Here is a 24,942-nt window from a genome sequence, read left to right on the forward strand (position 1 = left end):
CATGGAAAGGACTTACTTTTAGTACAAATATATGTTGATGATATCATATTTGGTTCTACAAATGCCAAACTATGTGAGAGGTTTGTAAAGCTAATGCAGTCAAGATATCAAATGAGTATGATGGGAGAACTCGGCTATTTTCAGGGACTTCAAGTCAAGCAAAATGAAGAAGGTACTTTTATCTGTCAATCCAAGTACACCAAAAATTTACTAAAAAGTTTGGAATGCAAGATAGTTCAACAACATCCACTCCCATGGCCACTGCAACCAAGTTAGATAAAGATACTGGTTCATCAGTAGATATTACTAACTACAGAGGTATGATTGGCTCTTTACTTTATTTAACTGCAAGTAGACCTGATAACATGTATGCTACCTGTCTTTGTGCAAGATTTCAGGCTGATCCAAGAGAACCTTATTTAATAGCTGTGAAAAGAATATTCAAGTACCTTAAGGGTATAGCTGATCTGGGATTGTGGTATCCTAGAGAATCAGATTTTAAGCTAATAGGTTACTCAGATGCATATTTTGCAGGATGCAAAATAGACAGGAAAAATACTAGTGGAAGCTGCCAATTTCTTGGAGGCAGACTGGTTTCTTGGTTTAGCAAGAAACTGAAGTCAATTTCCACATCAATTGCAGAATATATTGCTGCAGGAAGCTGTTATGCACAGATTTTTTGGATGAAGAATCAGTTACTGGATTATGGGTTAGAATTTTCTAAAATCCCTATTTACTGTGATAATCAAAATGCTATTGCTATGACAGGTAATCCAGTTCAACACTCAATGACAAAGCACATCAGCATTAGGTACCATTTCATAAGGGAACATGTGATGGAAGGTATAGTGGAATTGAATTTTGTTCCAACAGATCAACAACTAGCAGATATCTTCACAAAACCACTATGTGAAGCTACTTTTACAAGACTGGTAAATGAACTTGGAATGGTTTCAGGTTCTTTCTCTAAATCTGCTTAGTTTTTGTTCTCATGCATCAGACTTTACGATCAGTGTTTACAGATTTTCTTATCTTCATGAAATCTGTTCGTTATTTGAAATTCATTAAATACTTATTGTTATCTGATGTGGATCTTTAAACTCTGATAGTGGTTTGAATGTTCTGTGACTATTCAATCCAATGAGGATAACTGTGCTAGATGCTAACCTAGTAGTCTTTAACATACTAGAAATCCCATGTTTGAATTAGTTGTTTATGTGGAAACTCATTAACACAAGCAAATTCTGATTTTGAGCTTAGTCAAGTTTACTTTGTGTATCTTATTACTAAGTCACAAACTAGATTCTTGCTTCTTATCTGTCAGATTTTGATTTCAGTAAATCTTAAAAATGAACTAAATGCTGATAAGCCTCACTTATCAAAAGAAAAGAAAAGAAAAGGAAATAAAAGTCAGGTACTCCTTTGAGATCTAGAGTAAATATGTGGAAGGGAAGACCCAAGTGCATTGCTGGTATTAAATAATATGCAATAGAAAAGCAAATAAATTTTCGTGGTGACTTTTCACATTCTCTGATTACTGGAGAAATACTCTGACAACAGCATAAATTTTGATAAGCAGTCGTGACTCACTTACACTGAGAAGCCACTGTAAAAAGGAATTTCAAATGATGCATAAAATGAGCACAAACAGTTGAGGTGGATTCTTGCATAAATTTGTTCTATAGTAGACTTCATGATTGATGACAGATTTTAACCACTTTTCTTAGCTATGCCTTATTTATAAGATGTACTGAAGTTTATCAGAATTTCATCTTTATCTGATATTTTGCTGAATGCACACATTTTCACTCCATATGAATGATGAAAATTACTGTGGTGATTAAGTTGTTTTTGACAAACAGTTAAGTGTCATTTGCATAAAATTCTGAGGACAAGTTCTGATGGAAGTTCTGATGATTAAACTCTGAAGGAAACAAGTCAGTATTTGTATAAAGAATCATAGAAAAAGATATTCACTTTTTGAGTTCAGAAGCCATATTCTGATGACTGTTAAAATCTAATATAAGTTAAGTTCTGATATTAAATCATGTTGGAATCCTTGACGCTTACGTGGCATTATTCTTTACTTGACTTATTTGTGGTAAAAAACTGAAACAGTCATCTTTAAATCAGAATATATTTGGGTAAGATAAAAATAGTCATAATCATTATGGGTTATTGGTAAACGTCTTTGTCTTGAAAAACTGCATGTGCACAGTAATTATTGTTTATTTCTCGTGCTCATTAACTCTTGCTTTAACTTTTTACTGACTGTTATTATTACACATCGGTCTAGGGAGACGAGGCATCATTATTTTTACTCTTAATCGTTAAACAGTCCTCACATCCCTTGGTATTCCATTGGCTATTTAAACCGACTATTCATCCTAGCCAAATCATCTTCCATTTTCTCACAAACTCGGTCTCTCTTTTAATTATCATCATTTTTCTTCTTCATAAACAAAAATGGTTCTTTTCAACTTGTTCATGAACTATGAAACTTTCAATATAGAGTTGAGTTGTGATGACTGGCATCAGGAGTGGTATGTCACCGCTATTCTTGAAGACCTCTGGAACTCTATTCCACAAGAGGTTCACACAGACCTCTTGTTCTTTTTGATGGACTACCAGCTCCATCTTGATCGATTGGAAGAAGAAAGGAGAGAGGCTCTCCTTCAGCAAGAATGGATCATCCGTCTTGCAGTGCTCTTTGTCAGCAGCAGGAGGAACTAGTTGATAGGTTTTCTTAGACTAGGACTAAGGCTTTTGATGTTAAGATTCTTAGACTAGGACTATCTTGTAATTTTTGCATGTAATCTATAAATTTCATAAAATGTACACGTTTGATATATTAATGAAATTTTCCTTAATTGCAAGATTTAGTCTCTGTTTCTCTCATATTATGTGATAGTGAATGTTCTAATTGTAATTTGTTAATCTTTACTTCATCTATTTGAACTTTATCCTTTGATGAATGTTTTGATTACAATTATGGTCAATAATAAATTGTGTTGATTTGAGGAAACAGTTGAAGCACAGGTTCATGCATCAGATTCTGTGATAGTTGAAGCTGAGAATGTTACTTCTCAGACAGAAACAGCAGCTCAAAGTTCTGATACTTTGAAAAGAAAGAAATCTGTAAGTTCTGTTACTGTTGAAGCAACTCCTTCATTGGCAAGGAGATTGAAGAAAATAAAGGCAAGGAGGTATTTGGCTAAGGCTCCATCAGAAGATACTAAAGAAGCTGAGGAAGGGGATCAGGAATCTCTGATCTCACAAGAACCAATTGTTATTGAGGTCCTTCCAGCTCAGGCCAAAGACACTGCTAATGATACAGTGGTTACCCTTATGTCTCTCCTATTAAAGCTACAGATGATGCTAAAGAACAAACTGAAAATTATGAAATAGATATTCATAATTTGAATATACCAAATGTTCTTTATCTGGAAGCTCCATCTACAGAAGCTCAGCAATCTCCAACTCATTTTCCAATTTTAAATGTTGAGATACCATCTACATCAACCACACCAGCTCTGGAGATAAATTCTGATGTTCAGAATTTAAATGAAGTTGTTCCTGAATCTCCAGTTGCTTCACATACTGTTGTGCTGTCAGAACATAATGAGTCTTCCTCAAGTTCTGAAGATAATGTTCCTGTTGAGACTCTAGTTCCCATTCTGGGAAAGGAAGAATTGGTGAAGAAATTTGTTGAACAGGAAGCATCTATTCCTTGGGAGGATACTCATAGAGGTGTGGAGTGGACCAAGAAGTGGAATGATACTGATTTCATTCCAAGTTCTAACATTCTAACAGAGCATATTGCTAAAGCTGATGAGTTGCTCACAAATGCTGATTTAAAGACACAACTCAATATCACTGCTCTATCTACCAAACATCTTCAAGGTCTACATTCTTCTACTCATGAAAAGGTTAATACACTAAAGGAACATGCAGATAAGATAGATCTACAGCTTAAGCTTGACAAGAATAAATATATCATACCTACTCTTGAGAAAATTGAAGCCATTGAGAAGATTCAAGAGAAGCAACATGCCCAAATTGCTGAGGTCCTGGCTAACTAAGTTTCTCAGAAAGCTCAATTGGATGAAATCCAATCTTCAGTTGAACTTCTTCTTTCTCTCTTACTTCCTGATGATGCCAAAAAGGGGGAGAAGGTAGTTAAGTCCAAATGCTCACCTACTGAAATACTGAAGAAAAAGGATGATAAAGGTGATGACCAGGGAAACTCTGATAAGAGTAGAGGTCAAGGAAAAGTTCAAGGAAAATCTTCTACACAGAACAAGTCAAGTTCTGATGCTGTGAATGCTAAAAGTCTGAAGTCAAGTTCTGATAAACAAAGTCTGATGTCAAGTTCTGATATTCTGATTCAGTCAGGATCTAAAGACTCTCAGAAGTTTTTACAAACTCTGAAGCTAAAAGGGAAGCAGACTACTGTTTATTACAAAAATCCTAAAATCCAGACACTTGATGAGGAGATAGCTAGAAGATTATTTCTGAAACAAAATCCAGGAATGGATTTGGAAACTCTCAAGGAGGAAGAAGCTAGATTTAAAGCTGAGAAGACAAATCTTCAGTCTAAAGCTTCTGATGCAAAGAAACCTCCAAGGACTAAGGAAAAAGGCATTGTGATCAGGGAAAAGTCAAATTCTGAGACTTTAAAGTCCAAGACTAGATCACAAAATGAGATTGATCCTAAGTCAAAAGGAAAAGAAAAGGTTGGTGAACCTTTAAAGATTGAGAAAAAGATAAGTTCTTCCATTCTAGTCTATCAAATAACAATGCATGATGATGATTTGATAGAAGATGAAACTTTTCAAATTCTGAAGAAAAGAAAGATAATTGAAGAATCTAAAACAACCTCTGACACTTCTCAAGTTGTTCAGAATAAAGAACAACAAGTTACAGAAGAAACAACAAATTTTGATCAAGTTAATTTGGAAAAGATGACAATTGCTGATAAGAATAAGCTGTTATGGAAGAAAGTTACTCCAGTTGAACCAAAATCCAATCTTATGATGAATCAACTTGCAACATTTGGGTTAAGATCCAAGCAACCTAGAGATAAAGCTAGATTAGGTTCTGATGAAGAGAAGATACAAACAGGAGTAGAAGTTACTCTAAGAGATCCTTTCATGTTGACAGACAAACCATATGAACAAATCAAACAAAAGCATAATGACAAAGTGTTGTCTGCTCAAATTGTTATAGATGCTTATGATAAGGATAATATAAATGAAAAATTGATTTTATTTCTCTATGATGAATTAACTTACAGACTAGCTGATACTGATGTGCTAAAGAAGTCTGTCAGAGAAGTTAAACTTATTCACTATCTTTTGGAAGTAAAATCTGATGTTACAAGAAGATGGTCAGAATACATTTTGAAGGCTATAAGAGATCTATTTAGAATCTCTGGTACAAAGACTTCTCAGTATATACCAATGATTACTGAAGGTGATGGAAGAGAAATTCCCATGCTGAAGAATTCTGCTAAGGTGGAAGTTATTCTGAAAGGAAAATGCTTATGTTATAATGAAAACTCTTCACATCCTAGAGTTATGAGACTTGGTGATGGACTTGAAAGAACATCAATTCAAGCTCTCAGAACAGCCATTTATCAAATTGGTGATATTAAAGATGAATAATTGATGCAGATCAAAGCACAGTTAGTTGAAATTCTGAGGAAAGCTGAAGACAAGCTGGTAAGAGATTTTGTTAAGAATCATTAAGGATTCAGATTGATCCAGTGAAGTTGGTAAAGCTACAAGGACTGTAAGTTGTAGTTAATATTCTTATTAAACTCTTATTGTATTAGAACTTAAATGTTTTTGACATCATCAAATCTATTAACTTGTATATTTTGCACAATTTACAAGTTGGGGGAGATTGTTAGATATATTTGAGATGTCATGTCTAATATGTTTCATGTTTAGTTTTCAAATCTTAACAAACAGGAAATATCAGTACTTACTGGAATCAGTACTTACTCGAAGTCAGAACTTAAGGATATCAGAACTTAGATTATCAGATGATGGATATCAGAACTTAAGTACGAGAGGACTAACAGTTAAGCAAGGAAGCTGATTTACAGGAAAGAAGATCGAGACTAATACAAAAGAAGATATGCATGGAAAGAGTTAGAAGATAAGAAGACTTGTATAAGATATCTGATTGATATATTTTGGGAGACAGAATTATATTCCATATCAATTAGAAGTTATCTTGTAACTGTGTACTATATAAACACAGACATAGGTTTACACTATATGTGTTATCATTATCGAGAAGATCATACATTGTAACCTAGCAGCTCTCGTGATATTTGTTAATCACTGAGAGAGAACAGTTACATTGTAATAGAGTATTATATCGAATATATCTGTTTACTATTACTTGTGTTCAAAATCGATTTGATTGTATTCTACACTGTATTCAACCCCCTTCTACAGTGTTATGTGACCTAATAGACCTAATTGGAGTACATACATTGATAAAGTATTACATTATTTTATGATGCAAGAGACAAAGAAAGGATATATTTTGATGTCTCATGGGATAGTGATCTCAAAAGATAATTGCCCCCTAAATCATTAGATGATAAGGGTCGTTTGAGAAGTTCCAGATGCGTCAGCAATTGGATTTATAATATGTACAATGATATGTATGTATCCTGATGTTTCGTATACTTTGAGCATGACGATCCGATACCAGTCTAATCTAGGTGAGGGTCACTGGATAGTTTTCAAGAATATTCTTAAGTACTTAAAGAGGACTAAAGATTTATTTTTGGTGTATGGAGAAAATAGGGAACTGGTTGTAAAGGGTTACACTGATACTAGTTTCTTAACCTAATTTCTGGATAGACAAGGACGATTAGGTATCTATGTCTGGTTTGTGTTTTGTCTAAATATAAGTGATGTTAGCTGAAATAGTTCACAACAAGAACATTGATGATTCTATAAAGGATGTCAAATATATTGATATTTTTTTGAAACAGCCAAGGAGACTGTTTAGGCATGTTCTTAGGCGATATCACCTTATTAATGAGATTAATGATCAAGGAGATATAAATGTAAAGTGCATAGTAATGATAGTGTTGCATACCCACGGACTAAGGCTTTGTCGCAGCAGAAGCACGATGGTCATACTAGTTCCATGAGTATTAGATACATGAGTATTTAATTCAGATTTATTTTTGAATTAAAAATAATTTTTGGAACTTTTAGAAATTAAAATCAAATTTTTATAATAAAAGTAAATAGGAAATATGATTTTTGAATAATTTTAAAACATGAATCCTAAATTTGCAAACTCTGGAAACTTCAGGGACCAAACTTCATCGTCCCCAATAATTGAGGTACTAAACTGTAATTTTACAGAGGGTCGCCGGAAAACAATCACGGGTGGCTGGAGAACACGTTTCCGGCATCCTCACCCCACCACAAGCTCCAGATCACATCTACAGACAACCAGGAATCTACTCATGCAATAAAATCATTCAAATAACCCTAGACTTGGCCGAAAATTCGCCAAGAACATCGCCGGTTTCCGGCGAAACATCGAAAACTTAAAAAGACAACTCCCTACAATTCAAGCATCCTCTGTTAACGAGCTATATCCCAATCGATTGCAAATTTCATAAGGAACATAACCCACTATAAATCAACAGCTAATAACCCCTAAATCAGAAAGGCCCAAATTTCAATTGAAAACATTCATACGGGTTATAAACCCTAATTTTAAAATTCGAGAATTAAACCCACTTTTGAGCATGTTATTGAACTCCAAATCAGACGTATGACATATGAAAATAATCAGGAAAACAAGATCTACAACATGCAATCATCATATCATACAAACAATCATCCGAACAAAAATTCATATTTTTAATAAAAATAATTCGAAAATAATTAAAAATATATAAAATCAACCTTTGATTCTACAATAAAACAGGTTCTGGAATCTGATAGTACTCCTTGAGACCTTCGTTTTGGCTACTCCAACTTTCCAAATGGATTTCACTAACACCTTGAATTTGTGGTTTGATTTTCAGAAGGGTTTAGGAATATATGAGTTTTCTCTGGAAATTAATATAATTACTGAATGCAAATGATTTTTGATACGAAATAAAATACGGTGAAGGCTATTTATAATTACGGAAAATTAGTATCCCATTAGATCATTTCGGATATAAAACGGTACGTTTATTTATAAAAACTGATCCAAACGGTATCGGTTTTCGGGATAATTATCCAAATCAGTACAATTTGTATTGCGGTCTTGGTCTCAGCGCCTGGTTACACGTACTACGAAGTGATAAATGTGATAGTTTAATAAAAAGCTCCCTTTTATCGAAAATATGAGTTTTATTGATTTACCGAAATGAATATTGTATCAAAAATATTGCGCCGGGACCCGCGCAGGACAAACCGTATGCCGGATCGAAAAAGTCGAAACATGGAATATGCTCGGAATATTACAATTAAGTTAGGAAGGAGTTCTCGGAAGAGTTTCGGGTTCCATAAACGTAACAACGGATGACGTTGGTTGGTTCCCGATTTTATAAAATAGGTTTTTTAATACCCGGAAAAAGATTTTATAACATTCATATGATTCCTATAAATTCATAAATCAATATAAAAATAATTAGGAAGATATGACAATTATCTATATTTTATTCTGGACATATAAAAATTAAATTACTCAATTAATAATATTTTTAAATATTCATACATATTTAACATTTAACAATTAATTCACAGAATAGATACTGAACACATATAATAATTATTTATTAGCAAAAATAATTACACGATATATTCTGGATATTATATCCTTCCCCCCTTAAAATGATTCTGTCCTCATAATCTCCTAAGAAAACAAGTGAGGGTACTTTTCCTTCATATCACTTTCTAACTCCCAAGTTGACTCTTCAACCTTTGGGTTTCCCCATAATACTCTTACTAGCTTTACCACCTTATTTCTCAATACTTTCTCCCTTTCCTCTAGAATCTCTATCGGACTCTCTACATATGATAAATCTGCGTGAAACTCTATTGGCTCATATTCTATTACATGCCTGAAGTCTGGATTATACTTCTTAAGCATCGATACGTGAAAAACATTATGAATGTGCTCCATGTGCGGAGGTAACGCCAACTCGTAAGCTACTTTGCCAACGCGCTTTAGAATCTCAAAAGGTCCGACATATCTTGGGCTCAGCTTTCCTTTCTTTCCAAACCTCGTTAATCCCTTCCACGGTGATACTTTTAGTAATACCAAGCTTCCTTCTTTGAATTCCATGTCTTTCCTTGACTGATCTGCATATTTCCTTTGACGGTCTTCTGCTACTATCAATCTCTTCTGGATAATTTCAACAACTTCCTTTGTCTGCTGCACTAATTCAGGTCCAAGTATTTTGCGTTCTCCTACTTTGTCCCAATACACTGGAGATCTACATTTGCGTCCATAAAGGGCTTCATAGGGTGGCATCCCAATACTGGCGTGATAACTGTTGTTGTAAACAAATTTTAGCAGAGGTAAATACTCTTCCCAACTTCCCTTGAAATCAATAGCACAAACACGCAACATGTCCTCGATTGTCTGGATCGTTCTTTCACTTTGGCCGTCCGTCTGTGGGTGGTAAGATGTACTCATATTCAGTCTCGTTCCCAAACATTCTTGAAAACTCTTCCAAAATCTTGAATTAAATCTTGGATCTCGATCAGATATGATAGACACAGGAACTCTATGACGAACTACAATTTCCTTCAGGTACATATGGACTAATTTATCGAGCGAAAATCTTTCATTTATAGGCAGGAAATGAGCTGACTTGGTAAGTCTATCCACTATAACCCAAATGGCATCATGATTAGCCCTTGTCCTTGGTAATCCAACTATGAAATGCATGGTAATATATTCCCACTTCCACTCTGGAATCTTTAACGGCTGTAGCAATCCACTTGGTCTCTGATGCTCTACTTTAACTCTCTGACATGTATAACATCTACTAACCCATTCCGTAATTTCCCTCTTCATGTCTGGCCACCAATAATTCTCCTTTAAATCTCCGTACATCTTGGTACTCCCTGGATGGATTGAATACCTCGAATTATGTGCTTCCTGTAAAATTTCATTCTTCAGCTCCGTCACCGGTGGAATCCAAATTCTTGAAGAAAACCTAAGCATACCTTGATCGTCCTATTGTGTGCACAATTCTTCACCTACCAAACGATTTATATCTTGATCCATTACATCTTCCTGACACTTCTTTATCTTCTCTAACAATTCTGGCTGGAAAGTCATACTATACACTTTCACTTTATTTGGCTTGCAAACTCTAATCTCCAATTCCAGTTTCTGAAATTCCTTATATATCTCTTCAGGTACCGATAACACATTTAACTTTTCCTTCCGACTCAATGCGTCTGCTACAATATTCGCTTTTCCAGGATGATAATTAATCGAGCAGTCGTAATCCTTGATCAATTCTAACCATCTCCTTTGCCTCATATTAAGCTCCTTCTGTGTGAATATGTACTTCAAACTTTTGTGATCCGAGTAAATCTCACACTTTTCTCCATATAGATAATGTCTCCATATCTTCAAAGCAAAAACTATAGCTGCTAACTCCAAATCATGAGTAGGATATTTCTGTTCGTGTGGTTTCAATTGCCTCGACGCATACGCAATCACCTTATCGTGCTGCATCAGAACACATCCTAGTCCTTTGTGAGAAGCATCGCTATAAATTACAAAATTACCTTGATCATCTGAAAGTGACAAAACAGGTTCCGTGATTAATCTTCACTTCAATTCCTGAAAACTTTCTTCATACTTGTCGTTCCATATAAACTTTTCATTCTTCCGTGTAAGCTCTGTCACTGGTGTGGCAATCCTTGAAAATTTTTGAACGAATCGACGATAATATCCCGCTAATCCCAAGAAACTTCTTACCTCGATGGGTGTTCTCGGTCTTTCCCATTTTGTAATTGCCTCAATCTTTGCTGGGTCCACTTTGATCACTTCATTACTGACTATGTGTCCTAAGAACTGAACTTCCTATAACCAAAACTCACACTTTGAGAATTTAACATATAATTTCTTTTTCCTTAAAATCTCCAAAGTTGTTCTCAAATGTTTTGCATGATCCTCCTCCGTCTTTAGATAAATCAAAATATCGTCTATAAACACAATAACGAACTTGTCCAAGTATTCCTTGAAAATTCTGTTCATCAGGTCCATAAACGTTGTCGGGGCATTGGTCAATCCAAAAGACATCATTAAAAATTCATAATGTCCATACCTTGTTCTAAAAGCTGTCTTTGGTATATCTTCTGGTTTGATTTTCAGTAGATGATGTCCCGTTCTTAAATCAATCTTGGAGAAGTACTTGGCTCCCTTCAATTGATCAAACAGATCATCAATTCTGGGTAACAAATACTTGTTCTTGATTGTAAGCTTGTTGAGCTCCCTATAGTCGATGCACAATCTCATGCTTCCATCTTTCTTCTTGACAAATAATACCGGTGCACCCCACGAGGATACACTGGGTCTGATTACTCCTTTCTCTAACAATTCTTGCAATTGCTTCGCTAGCTCTTTCATCTTAACGGGCGCCATTCTATACGGGGCCTTGGATACCGGTTCTGTTCCAGGTGCTAAGTCGATTACAAACTCAATTTCTCTATCTGGAGGAAGTCCTGGTAACTCGTCAGGAAACACCTCTGGAAATTCATTCACTACTGGAATATCTTCAAGTTTTGCTGGCTCCTGACTTTTATCAATCACATATGCCACGAAATGCTCGCATCCTCACCGTAGTAACTTCTTGGCTTGAATCATCGTTAAGAACTTCTTTACTTGCTTCTGGCCCTTGAATGTTACTATCCTCTCATCTGGCGTATTCACTATTACCTTCTTATTTCGACAATCTATCTAGGCATCGTGCTTAGATGACCAATCCATTCCTAAGATAACATCAAATTCTCCTAACTTAAATGGTATTAATTCTACACAAAACTTACTACCAGAAATCTCAATCTCACAATTCCCACAAACTTGATTAACAGATACACGTTCTTGATTTGCTAATTCCACAGTCATTATTTCATTTAAATGCTCAACTGGACAATTTAACTTACTAAAAAAATCTTGTGAAACAAATGATCGAGTTGCTCCCGAATCTATTAACACTTTGGCACATAAAGAATTCACATTAAGCGTACCTGCCATGACATCAGTATCCTAAACAGCATCCTTCACAGACATATCGAAAACTCTAGCCCTTGGAGTCTCATTCACTGCTGGAGTAGATCCCATGATCCTCAATGCATTACTGACTGGGGCTGGTGTCTTGCAATCCCTGGCTATATGTCCTGGCTTTCCATATTTAAAGCACATAAATCCAATGGTTGGAACCTTAACGGCTGGATTCCGGATAGGCTGATCCTTACTTGCTGGTTCTTTTGCTGGCTGATTTTGGCACTCCCTTGAATAGTGCCCTTTCTGGTTATACTTGAAACAAACTACATTCAATTTATTACAAACTCCTCCATGTTTCTTCCCACATACCTGACAATCTGGAAAAGTTAACCTCAACTGATTCGGTTGATTCGCATTAACTGGACGGTTGCCCTGGCCTCCGTCGCCTGCATTTTGTCTCTTGAAATTAAAATTCCTCCCTGGCTGAAACTTGCCCTTTTTAAAGTTTGGAAACTTCCCTGGTTGTGACTGACCTTCATTCCCTTCAAATTTCCTTTTCTTGCTTTCTTTCTCCTTCTGTGACATCTCACTCTCTATCTCTGCGATCGTAGCCTTCTGTACAACTCCTACATAGGTATCCAATTCAAAAATGGCTACCTTCCCTCTGATCCATGGTTTCAAACCTTGCTGGAATCTCTTAGCCTTCTTCCTGTCAGTATCCACATACAACGACACATACCTTGACAATTCCTCAAACTTACTCTCATAATCCGCCACCGACATATTTCCTTGCTTTAATTCTAAAAATTTCAGCTCCATCTGATCCTGGACAAACTGGGGAAAATATTTTTTCAAAAACAATTCCTTAAACTTAAATTATCCCAAAAGAAGCCTACTAGCTCAACTTGATCAACCTGAACCCCTAGCTCTCGCGATGGACTGGGGATCCTCGATACCAACCAATTCCTTCTTAACTGGAAAAGAACATAAACAACATCGCACAATGAGCTAACTAGCTCAGTAAGTCACAATGACAAAACTGAGAATAATGATCATTAGGTGAATATGGTTATGATATCAAGTGAACAATAGATTATGATTTAGAATTGGATATTATATTTTCATTTTAAAAACCAAGGTTAGGCTGCTGATCAGTCACGCACTAACCTCGAGCAAAGCACACAACACTGCTCTAACTACTAGATCCAAGGCACACATTGACCTAACTTGACCATTATATGGCCTGACCACGGATCTGGTCCACAATTTTATAAAAATAATCCAATTCTAACATAATAACAGAATACGCAGTAATAAACAATAAATAACATCATTAACAACATTGGACGCTCAATAATGAAAATGGTTTCAATCTGTATAGGGATCAATATGGCAGTTTCAAAGCATGGATGCTAGGTAATGAAAGAATTGGATAGCAAAGAAAATAATTTTTCAAGGATTTGGCCTTTCAAAGTATAGGATACAATGGTTTGAGTGTGTAAGCAATCTGGTTCAGTGTTTGATATTTAGTTTGTATGTATTTGTGGAGCAGTATCGTATCTGGGTGCACAACAATCAATGGTTTAGAAAGAATAAGGTTTACGGCTCAAGATCAATAACTGGAATCAGGGTTTAGGGTTCAGTGCTTCAAAGCAATTGCAATATAAAACAAGACTATCAATCACTATAATATCTCGAGAAAGTTCAGAACACTTGCCTGGTACTAGCTTACTACACTGCACTCGCTTTTAATCACCACTGTCTTACTCCTTGACTATCTGTTTCCCTTTCCTACGCCTTGCCTCTTCTGCTCACATATCATAAGCATCTATCAATATTTAACTCATACGATTCTATTCGACACATACTTCTATCTACCCCTTCGTTGTACCCAAATCCGATTAACGGATTGAAAGTTACACAATAAACAAGTTAACATCGAATATATAGACCGACAGTTAACCAACAAGTCACATATAAACATAACACGTCACATAATCAATGATATATCATTTCAAAAGAAGTCTCGGGTCATAAATAGGCTTTCGGGTATTTAAAATGATTTTTAAAACATTTTTCGGAATTAAAACGGGTCGTTGGATCAATTTCGAAGTAATAAACAGGGTTTGATTGGCCCAATCCGGCTTCAAAACAATTTTATAATAATTATCGAGTCTTGAAAATAATTTAGAATAATATTTTAAAGCTCGAAACTATTTTTCGGAATTTTTAAATCATTTTTAAATAATTAAATCTAATTATATAATTAATTAAAATCAATTAATAATTAATTAAATCAATTAATCAATTAATTTTCGAATTAATTGACTAATTAATTATTTAAAAATTAACTGAAATTAATTAACTGATTAATTCAGATTTATTTTTGAATTAAAAATAATTTTTGGAATTAAAATAATAATTTTTGGAATTTTCAAAAATTAAAATCAAATTTTTATAATAAAAATAAATAGGAAATATGATTTTTGAATAATTTTAAAACAGGAATCCTAAATTTGCAAACTCTGGAAACTTCAGGGACCAAACTTCATCGTCCCCAATAATTGAGGTACTAAATTGTAATTTTACAGAGGGTCGCCGGAAAACAATCGGGGGTGGCCGGAGAACACGTTCCCGGCATCCTCACCCCACCACAAGCTCCAGATCACATCTACAGACAACCAGGAATCTACTCATGCAATCAAATCATTCAAATAACCCCAGACTTGGCCGGAAATTTGCCAAGAACATCGTCGGTTTCCGGCGAAACATCGAAAACTTAAAAAGACAACTCCCTACGATTCAAGCATCCTCTGTTAACGAGCTATATACCAATCGATTGCAAATTTCATAAGGAACATAACCCACTATAAATCAACAGCTAATAACCCCTAAATCAAAAAGCCCCAAATTTTAATTGAAAACATTCATACGGGTTATAAACCCTAATTTTAAAATTCGAGAATTAACCCACTTTTGAGCATGTTATTGAACTCCAAACGTATGACATATGAAAATCATCAGGAAAACAAGCTCTACAACATGCAATCATCAAATCATACAAACAATCATCCGAACAAAAATTCATATTTTTAATAAAAATAATTCGAAAATAATTAAAAATATATAAAATCAAGCTTTGATTCTGCAGTAAAACAGGTTCTGGAATCTGATAGTACTCCTTGAGACCTTCGATTTGGCTACTGCAACTTTCCAAACGGATTTCACTAACACCTTGAATTTGTGGTTTGATTTTCAGAAGGGTTTATCAATATATGAATTTTCTCTGGAAATTTATATAATTACTGGCTGCAAATGATTTTTGATACGAATAAAATACGGTGAAGGCTATTTATAATTACGGAAAAGTAGTATCCCGTTAGATCATTCCGGATATAAAACGGTACGTTTATTTATAAAAACTGATCCAAACGGTATCGGTTTTCGGGATAATTATCCAAATCAGTACAATTTGTACTGCAGTATTGGTCTCAGTGCCTGGTTACACGTACTACGAATTATAATTGTGATAGGTTAATAAAAAGCTCCCGTTTATCGAAAATACGAGTTTTATTGATTTACCGAAACGAATATTGTATCAAAAATGTTGCGCCGGGACCCGCGCAGGACAAACCGTACGCCGGATCGAAAAAGTCGAAATATGGAATATGCTCGGAATATTACAATTAGGTTAGGAAGGAGTTCTCGGAAGAGTTTTGGGTTCTAAAAACGTAACAACAGATGACGTCGGTTGGTTCCCGATTTTATAAAATAGGTTTTTAAATACCCGGAAAAAGATTTTATAACATTCATATGATTCCTATAAATTCATAAATCATCATAAAAATAATTAGGAAGATATGACAATTATCTATATTTTATTCTGGACATATAAAAATTAAAATACTCAATTAATAATATTTTTAAATATTCATACATATTTAACATTTAAAAATTATTTCACAGAATAGATACTTAACACATATAATAATTATTATTAGCAAAAATAATTATACAATATATCCCGGATATTACAGGAAATGTGCTGACTTCGTTAATTTGTCGATGATAACTCAAATCGCATCGTGATTTGCCCTGGTCCATGGTAGTCCCACTACAAAATCCATTGCTAAGTGATCCCATTTCCATTCTGGAATATCTAGTGGTTATAGTAATCCGCTCGGGCGTTGATGTTCAGCTTTGACTCGTTAGCACATGTAACACTTACTGACCCATTCCGCTATCTCTTTCTTCATATCTGGCCATCAAAAGTTTTCCTTCAGATCTCTATACATCTTGGTGCTTCCGGGATGAATTGAATATCTTGAGCTGTGGGCGTCTTGCAAAATTTCAGCTTTCAATTCCGGTACATTAGGTATCCAGATTCTCGAAAAATTCCCTTGTCATCTTTCTGGCTGGTAATTTTCTCTCCTGACAAATTGTCGATTTCGTGATTCATTATTTCTTCTTGACACCTTCTTATCTTCTCCAATAATTCTGGCTGAAAATGTTACGACCGGTATTTCTAAACCCTATCTATATATAATTGTGTGTTTATAATTAAAATTTAAATTGTATGGAATTATAAATGTGGATGATCAATATGACTGAGTGCCTATAAACTAAGTGTTTAATGTATTAGTTATATAAAAACATTTTGAAAAGAAATCTTATCATTTAGTATTTTTAAATGATAATCAAAAGTACTTCATTTTATATGAAAAATCGATTTTAAAAATCTTTTAATAATAAACTTTCAAATTTTATATCATTAAATTTCTAAAATCATAAGCTATTTTATGAAATTTATTTTGTGATTAATGGAGGTGTATTTATATTTATAAAAATTGTTTTATATTAATTAGTTGATTTTTAAATTGTAAATTACTTAGTTGCCCATGCATGTAAATACCCTCTAATTCAATTTAAAAAAGGCATAAGAGACAATTCATACCCCAATGACCTTCTTCTATCCACCAAAAGACTAAACTACCCTTGCATGCACTTTTGCTTAGTTATTGGAGAAGGGCACTTTAGTACATTCCAAATTTCATTATTGAATTAGTGCATGATGAACCATAAATAGAGGACTTAACCCAAAACCACACTCCACTCAAGCTCATCATTTTCACTCTCAAATTTTCTCTCCTCCCCCTCTCTTTTTCTTCATTCGGTCGAAGCCCTTCCCCCATTCCCTTCAATTTTTCTTCATCAAATCCTTGCCATTCTAGTGTAATTCCATTACCCATTCATATAATATACACTTTACAAGAAGTTCCACGCTTAGGAGATGAAGTTTAATACTTGCATGTCTTGATTTTATGTGATCTCCAAATAGAAACTCTTAATTCATGTGGATTAAAAAGTTCTCTATGAGATATACTTTTTATGTGCATAAACTAAGTGTTTCCAAGAATAAAACTCTTTTAAAACCTTTGCATGCTACTGATCTTTAGTTGTAAAGTTATATTCTATTTTGCATGTTAGAGATAGGGCATTATTTTCAAGTATAATCATGTTATATATGCTCATCTTTCCGAAAATGTACATGCATGCTTAGTTTGTGTTAAATTCGACCTTATATGTGCTTAAAACGAATTGTTTCCTTGATATTATGCTTGATCTTAGTTGTTAAAAGGTAGTGTGTATGATCTTTGGAAGTAGTTAAATATTTTAATTCGAATTTATGAGCTAATAACCCTTTTGTTTAGTCGAACTTGATTTAGTGATCTTCTTGAGTTGCATGTTAGGTTTTATTTTGCATGTTGGTACTATAGAGAATGGATGATCTCCATTATTGGTCGAGGCCTTAGTTTAGAGTCTTATAGTAGTAAATTTTCCTTGGTTGAGATTTAATTCATGGTTTTAAAGTGGGAGTTAAGGTGGAAAGGCTAGGATAGAATCCTAAAAAAATTTCCAGATTTGCATGTGAGTTTTGTGTTGATTTTGAATGGGAATTTCTTAGTCATTGTTAGGCCCAAGCCACGGGGAGTTAATACTTGGGGTATAATTGAGTCTAGAAGTCAGAAATTAGAGAAACCAACCATTTAGAGAGGTGCACATACCAAAATTTAGAATCTGTCCAGCAGGGGATAGTTTTGTTGCAACTTAGAAATGAGGAGTTTTGACCATGTCATGGGTAGGCCCTCACTAGACCTTTGTTATCCCTAGTTATAGGGATTGTCAGAGGAGTTTTTCCAGCCATATTTCATAGGAATTGAGTTAGAATCATGTGTCATAAGTTAGTGCAAAACATGACACTTTTCTGTCCAGAAAACAGGGGAACATTGGACTTTAAGCTTAGGCCCAGGTAGGTCCAAGCTAGGCCCTTGAGCCACACCAAGTTTGAGAGTTGCCTTATTTTCAGAAGAGTCTAGTGTAGAAGTTTGAGAGTTAAACTTGAAATTTAAGGGTGTCAATTGTACTCATAAACTCATTGGTGTCACCTGAAATCACTATAATGAGCATAATCAATTAACCATTAGTTTGAGGGCACTTATGAGTGAGGCCTAGGTTGACCACCATAGTTGTAAGATAGTATGAGGTTAGTAAAGTGTAAGGCCTAAGTCAGGGTCCATAAGAACTTGATGGCTTAGAAAAGGCACTTCGAGTTATGAGGATGATTTTAAGAGTTTTGGCTAGTTTAGCATAACTAAGTGACTTGAGTAAGTGGAGTGAGATCATCCAAGCCTAGTGATACAATATAGTGTGTATGGATATATTATTATGTACTTAAATGTGCTATGTGAACATGAGTGGCTATGTGAACTATTATGCTTATAAGGTAATTATAAGCGTTTATGTGTATATAGTCCTAAGTGCTAATGTGCGTAATTTCAGTTTATAATTAGGTTGAGTTAGTGAGTATATATATTAATGAGGATATTATTATTTTTTGTAGGCTCTCGAGATGAGGGTAAACTTGCCGTTAAAGTCGAGTGAAGCTCCAATTGCTCCCACCTGCCAGTCAAGTCAAGCCTTTCTCAAGGCAAGTGTTTCAACCTACCTTTTTATTTATACTGCAAGATAGTGTTAGCCCATATTTTATATATGATGCGAGTATTCTAATTCACCTTGATATATATGATCCAAATGGTTTCAAATCTATCTTTCGTATTATATGCAAATGCCATGAACCCTCAAGTATCTATTACAAGTAGTTTAACTTTGCTTGGAGATTTCTATGCAAGTAATTCAAAAGTCATACCATGCTAATATACCAAGTAATTATGATGTGGAACCCTGTGGAAGTTATACTCAGTAACCTTATCTTGATACCTAAAAGTCAACTATCCCTTAAAAGTCATTCATGATTGCTTGATAACCCTATTCTTACCCCTAAAACATGATACCCTGTTATACTTTGAACTGATGCTCACCCTCTTTATATTTCAATACCTATGTCTTATCTGGAACCATTACCTTGAACCTAGTTTGACTTAGTTCCTTCATACTATCCGATAACCCTGCTAAATCTCATTGTCAAATTCCTTGTGAATAGAAACCTTGCAATTCCCTTGATAAAGTATAGTCTAGTTGATCATGGCCTTGAAATTTAGTGGACCTTTTCCCTATGCTTTAAAGTTGATCTAGAACCCTTGATAAAGATGCTCACTATTTAAGAAATTAACCGTCATTTGGCCTCAGTTTTTAAAATAAAAAGTTAAAATTTGGATTTCCAGTCTCAAAGGGGAACAAATATTTTCTTTAGATAGTGGATCTGGACTGAGACGCAAGTTCTTTCCACTCTTAATTTATTGGCTTAAAAGTTGCCTAGGGATCCCATTAATGTTCTAGAACCCAGCGAGGTTCGGGATTACTTCGCGGCTGATCACCAGCTGTAATCCGTAGCATCATAAAATGATTTTTGATAAGGAAATGGTTTTGAATAGTTTTATTACAATAAAAGATGCCATCATCCTGAAATTTTATCTCTTGATATAATATTGTTGAATCTTTCAATTCCATTATTAATGTATTATTCTTGTTTATGTATATTATAGCGCTTGTTGAGCATTTGGCTCACTACTTGCTTACCCTGATATTACAGCTAGCAGATATGGTTAGATTCAAGCAGACAACGCGTAAGACTTGTGATGCCGATTCGTATGTTCGAGCCCAGGTAGTTAGTGATTTTGTGTGTGAGGACTCGATATTGGAATCAGGTTGTAATAGTTAATAGTGTTAGGTTGTTCCAAACCCTAAACTACAAAGATCTTGGATTCAGATATATTTACTTCCTTTTGTTAACTAATATAATTACTCGTATATTGTCTTTTGTAAATGTTTGGGGCATGATAGGTTTTGGTATCAGAGCTACGGTTTAGAGTCCCTGGACAGCCCAAATATGTTATATATGTATATAGGTTTATAGAATATTATACGAGAGTGTAGGTATAGGATATTCGAGTCGTTCGCTACTAATTATCTTATATATATATATGCATTTTTTGGCAGCAAAGGGCGCATTCCTCGTCATCTTCTGAACCGTCTGACACAATTGCTTTCTCCGTGTATGCTGAGTTGAGGCGTGAGTTCGAAAGGCTTCAGGGCAAGTACGATCGAATGTTAGAGCGATTGAAGAACGTGTATCCAGACAGCCGAAACTATAAAGGAAAGCCTAAGGAGCAGATGACTGCGAGACTTGAGACCTTGGTTCAGTACGTTAACACTAAGCTTGATGAGATACCATCACACCGAGACCGTACCAGCCAGTATACTATCCAGATGATTGCGGACAAGCTCCGGTGCATTGTGAAGACGCTTCGTAAAGAGAAGACTACCGGACCCCATTCTGATGGAGTGGAGCCTTAGTTCTTTTTATGTCGTTTTATTGTTGGACTTTGTAGAATCCCTGTTGTTTTCTTTAATTAAGCATGTTATCCCTAGATTCAGATTCTATTCCAATCTTGATGTATCTTGACCCTAATTTCGATAATTATGCATTATCGTTCTATTTGCTTTCAATTGTTCTTATGCTTTTATATGCATCACCCTTATTGTTTAATTTGAAACCCGATTGAATGAATATAATGACTTGTAACACCATAACCATGAAATTTTATGTATTGTTCATACCTATTTTGATATAACTTTTATCTCAAGGATCATGCCACCTAAAAAGAAGAACCCGACAACAACTTCTACCACATATCCTAATATTCTTCGACTTCTGGAAACCTTACAACAGCAAACTAATGCTATAGCTCAACAACAACTAACTCTTCAACAACAATTCGAAAACCAAGATAATCGTGAACCACACCAACCACCTGATCCACCAGTACCACCTCGACAAATTGTTACTTTCAAAGCTTTTCAGAATGTGAATCCACCTACATTTCATGATACCACTGATCCGGTAATAGCTAATACATGGATTAGGGAAATGGAAAGAGCTTTTAAATTGGTTCAGTCAGGAGAAGATCAGAAGATGCCATATGCTACTTATTTTCTGAAAGAGGAAGTCATCTATTGGTGGGATTCGGTGAAAGCTATGGAGACAAATCAGCCGGTTTCTTGGGAAAGGTTTAAGAGGTTATTCCAGTAAAAGTATTACCCTAAGTATATGCAGAATTAGATGGAGCTTAAATTTCTTGAATTAAAGCAAGGAAGTATGTCTGTATTGGAGTACGAGAAGAAGTTTATGAAGATGTCAAGGTTTGTGACGAAGTATACCAACACTGAGAAAGAGAAAGCAAAGAGATTCTAACAAGGATTAGAGCCTTGGATCAGAGATAGAGTGGCTATGTTTGAGCTTGATACTTATGCTGGAGTAGTACAGAAGGCTACTCTGATTAAGAGTAATGGGATGCAGTCAAGGAAAGAAAAGGATAACAAGAAGAGAAAGGTTCCATTTTATGGAGAGAAGTCTGAAGCCGGAAGCTCACAAGACAGGAGTGTGAAAATGATTGGATTCCACAAAGGTGAAATTTTCAGAAGAAGGGAAATTTGAACAAGAGACAAGATTCTAAGGGGGACAACCAGTCAAGCCAAGGAAAAGTTGAAGAAAATAGATTTCAGAGACCAGAGTGCAAGCATTGTGGAAAAAGACATCCAGGAGTGTGTAATAAGTTGAACATGACATGTTATAGATGCAATCAGAAGGGACACTTGGCTAATGAGTGTAAGATACTGAAGCCAGGAGTTACATGCTATAAGTGTGGAAAGACTGGACATATAGCTAGGGAATGCAAGTCAACCGGACCAGTCAAGGCTTTGATGAACGTGGCAAGTACTAGTGCAAGCATGCCAGCTGAGGAATTTGCATTACCTCCACCATCTACCGCAACTCCGCAAGCGACAACAAGGACATTTGATTTAAAGATGAAGGACGTTGTTTAGAATTTTGAGGTTATAGCAGGTAAACTTTTAATGAATAATGTTGAAGCTAAGGTATTGATTGATTCTGGTGCTACTAGATATTTTATATCAGAAACTTTCATTGATAAACTTAAATGTGATAAAATGACCCTGAACGAGGTAATAGATGTGGTAATTGCGAACCAAGAGAAGATTCATGTGAGTCAATTCTGTCCTAAGTGTGAGATTGATATTTCGGGGCATAAATTTTCAGCAGACTTGATACTTTTCAAGTTAGGGGAGTTTGACATAATCTTAGGCATGGATTGGTTAGGGAAGAATAACGCCCAGATAGATTGTAAATCTAAGAAAGTATATTTAAAGATAGAGATTGGAGAAAAAGTGGTATTTAAGGGTCAGAGGCAAGAGCGACTGTTTCTTACAATCGTCCAGGCTAAGAAATTGCTTAGGAGAGGTTGCGAATCGTTCCTAGCCTATGTAGTGGATTTAGAAAGAGATAGCCTCTGCATGGAAGATATCCCCGTAGTCAACAAATTTCCAGATGTGTTTCCAGATGAACTTCCAGGTTTACCGCCCGATCGACAGATTGAGTTTGAGATCAACCTTGCTCCAGGCACTGAACCAGTTTCGAAGGCACCTTACAGAATGGCACCAGCAGAAATGAAAGAGTTGGCGAGCCAGCTACAAGAATTGTTGGACAAAGGAGTGATACGGCCAAATACGTCACCATGGGGAGCACCTGTTCTATTCGTAAAGAAGAAGGATGGAAGCATGAGGTTATGTATAGACTATCGGGAGTTAAATAAGATGACGATTAAGAACTGTTACCTGCTACCAAGGATAGATGATTTATTTGATCAGCTGAAAGGAGCTAAGTGTTTTTTCAAGTTTGATTTAAGATCAGGATACCATCAATTGAAGATCAAAGAAGATGACATCCCGAAGAAAGCATTCAGAACAAGATACAGATTTTATGAATTCTTAGTAATGCCTTTTGGGTTGACTAATGTTGCTGCAGCATTTATGGATTTGATGAACCGGGTATTTAAAAAGTATTTGGACAAGTTTGTAGTGGTATTCATTGATGATATTCTTATATATTCAAAGTCAGAAGAAGAACATATGCAGCATCTATGGTTAACATTGGAGATACTCCGACAAGAGAAGTTGTATGCCAAGTTTTCTATGTGTGAGTTATGGTTAAAGGAAGTTCAATTTTTGGGACATGATATTGGAAATGAAGGAGTCAAAGTGGATCCGGAAAAGATTGAGGCAATTATAAGCTGGGAAAGACCAAAGACACCTACGGAAGTGCGAAGTTTTCTAGGATTGGCGGGATATTATAGAAGGTTTTTTAAAGATTTCTCGAAAATCGCCATGCCATTGACTAAGTTGACTAGGAAGAATCAGGAATTTGAATGGAATGGAGAATGTGAAGATAGTTTTCAAGAATTGAAATAGAGGTTGGTTACATCTCCGGTACTAGTAATATCATACAATCAATGAGACTTTGTGATTTTCAGTGATGTTTTACATAAGGGCCTGGGTTGCATAATAATGCAACACAACAAGGTGATTGCGTATGCGTCAAGACAGTTAAAACCACATGAATTGAAGTATTCTACACATGACTTGGAATTAGTAGCTATAGTATTTGCACTTAAGATCTGGAGACATTACCTTTATGGAAAAAGGTGTGAGATCTACACGGATCAGAAGAGTTTGAAGTATATTTTCACTCAGAAGGAGCTCAATATGAGGCAAAGGAGATGGTTGGAATTAATTAAGGATTATGATTGTTCGATAAATTATCATCCGGGAAAGGCAAATATGGTAGCTGATGCTTTGAGTAGTAAAGAGAGGTTGAATATGGCAGCGGTATCAAAGGATTTATCTGGAGAAATCAGGAGATTTGAATTAGAACTGTGTGTTTGCGAAAAAGCTGAGGAGATTTGTCATACTATGACTTTTCAGCCATCATTGTTGGAAAAGATAAAGTAATGTCAGGAAGAAGTAATGAAACATGAGAATAATCAACTGACCGGAGAAGAGATTTGTACTCAAAGGGATGAACAAGGTATATTAAGGTTTTCCTCAAGAATTTGGATTCCTCATATGACTGAATTGAAGAATGAGATATTGCAAGAAGCTCATAATTCTAGATTTTTAATCCATCCAGGAAGCACAAGATGTACCAGGACTTGAAGCAGAACTTTTGGTGGCCAAATATGAAGCGAAAAGCAGCAGAATGGGTTGTGAGGTGTTATACTTGTCAGGAAGGGAAGGCAGAACATGAAAGACCAAGTGGATTAATTCAGCCTTTAAAGATTCCAGAATGGAAGTGAAAAACATTGCCATGGACTTTATAGTAGAATTACCACGAACGAAATC

Source organism: Apium graveolens, chromosome 6 (genome assembly GCF_009905375.1).
Source record: "Apium graveolens cultivar Ventura chromosome 6, ASM990537v1, whole genome shotgun sequence".
NCBI lineage: Eukaryota > Viridiplantae > Streptophyta > Magnoliopsida > Apiales > Apiaceae > Apium > Apium graveolens.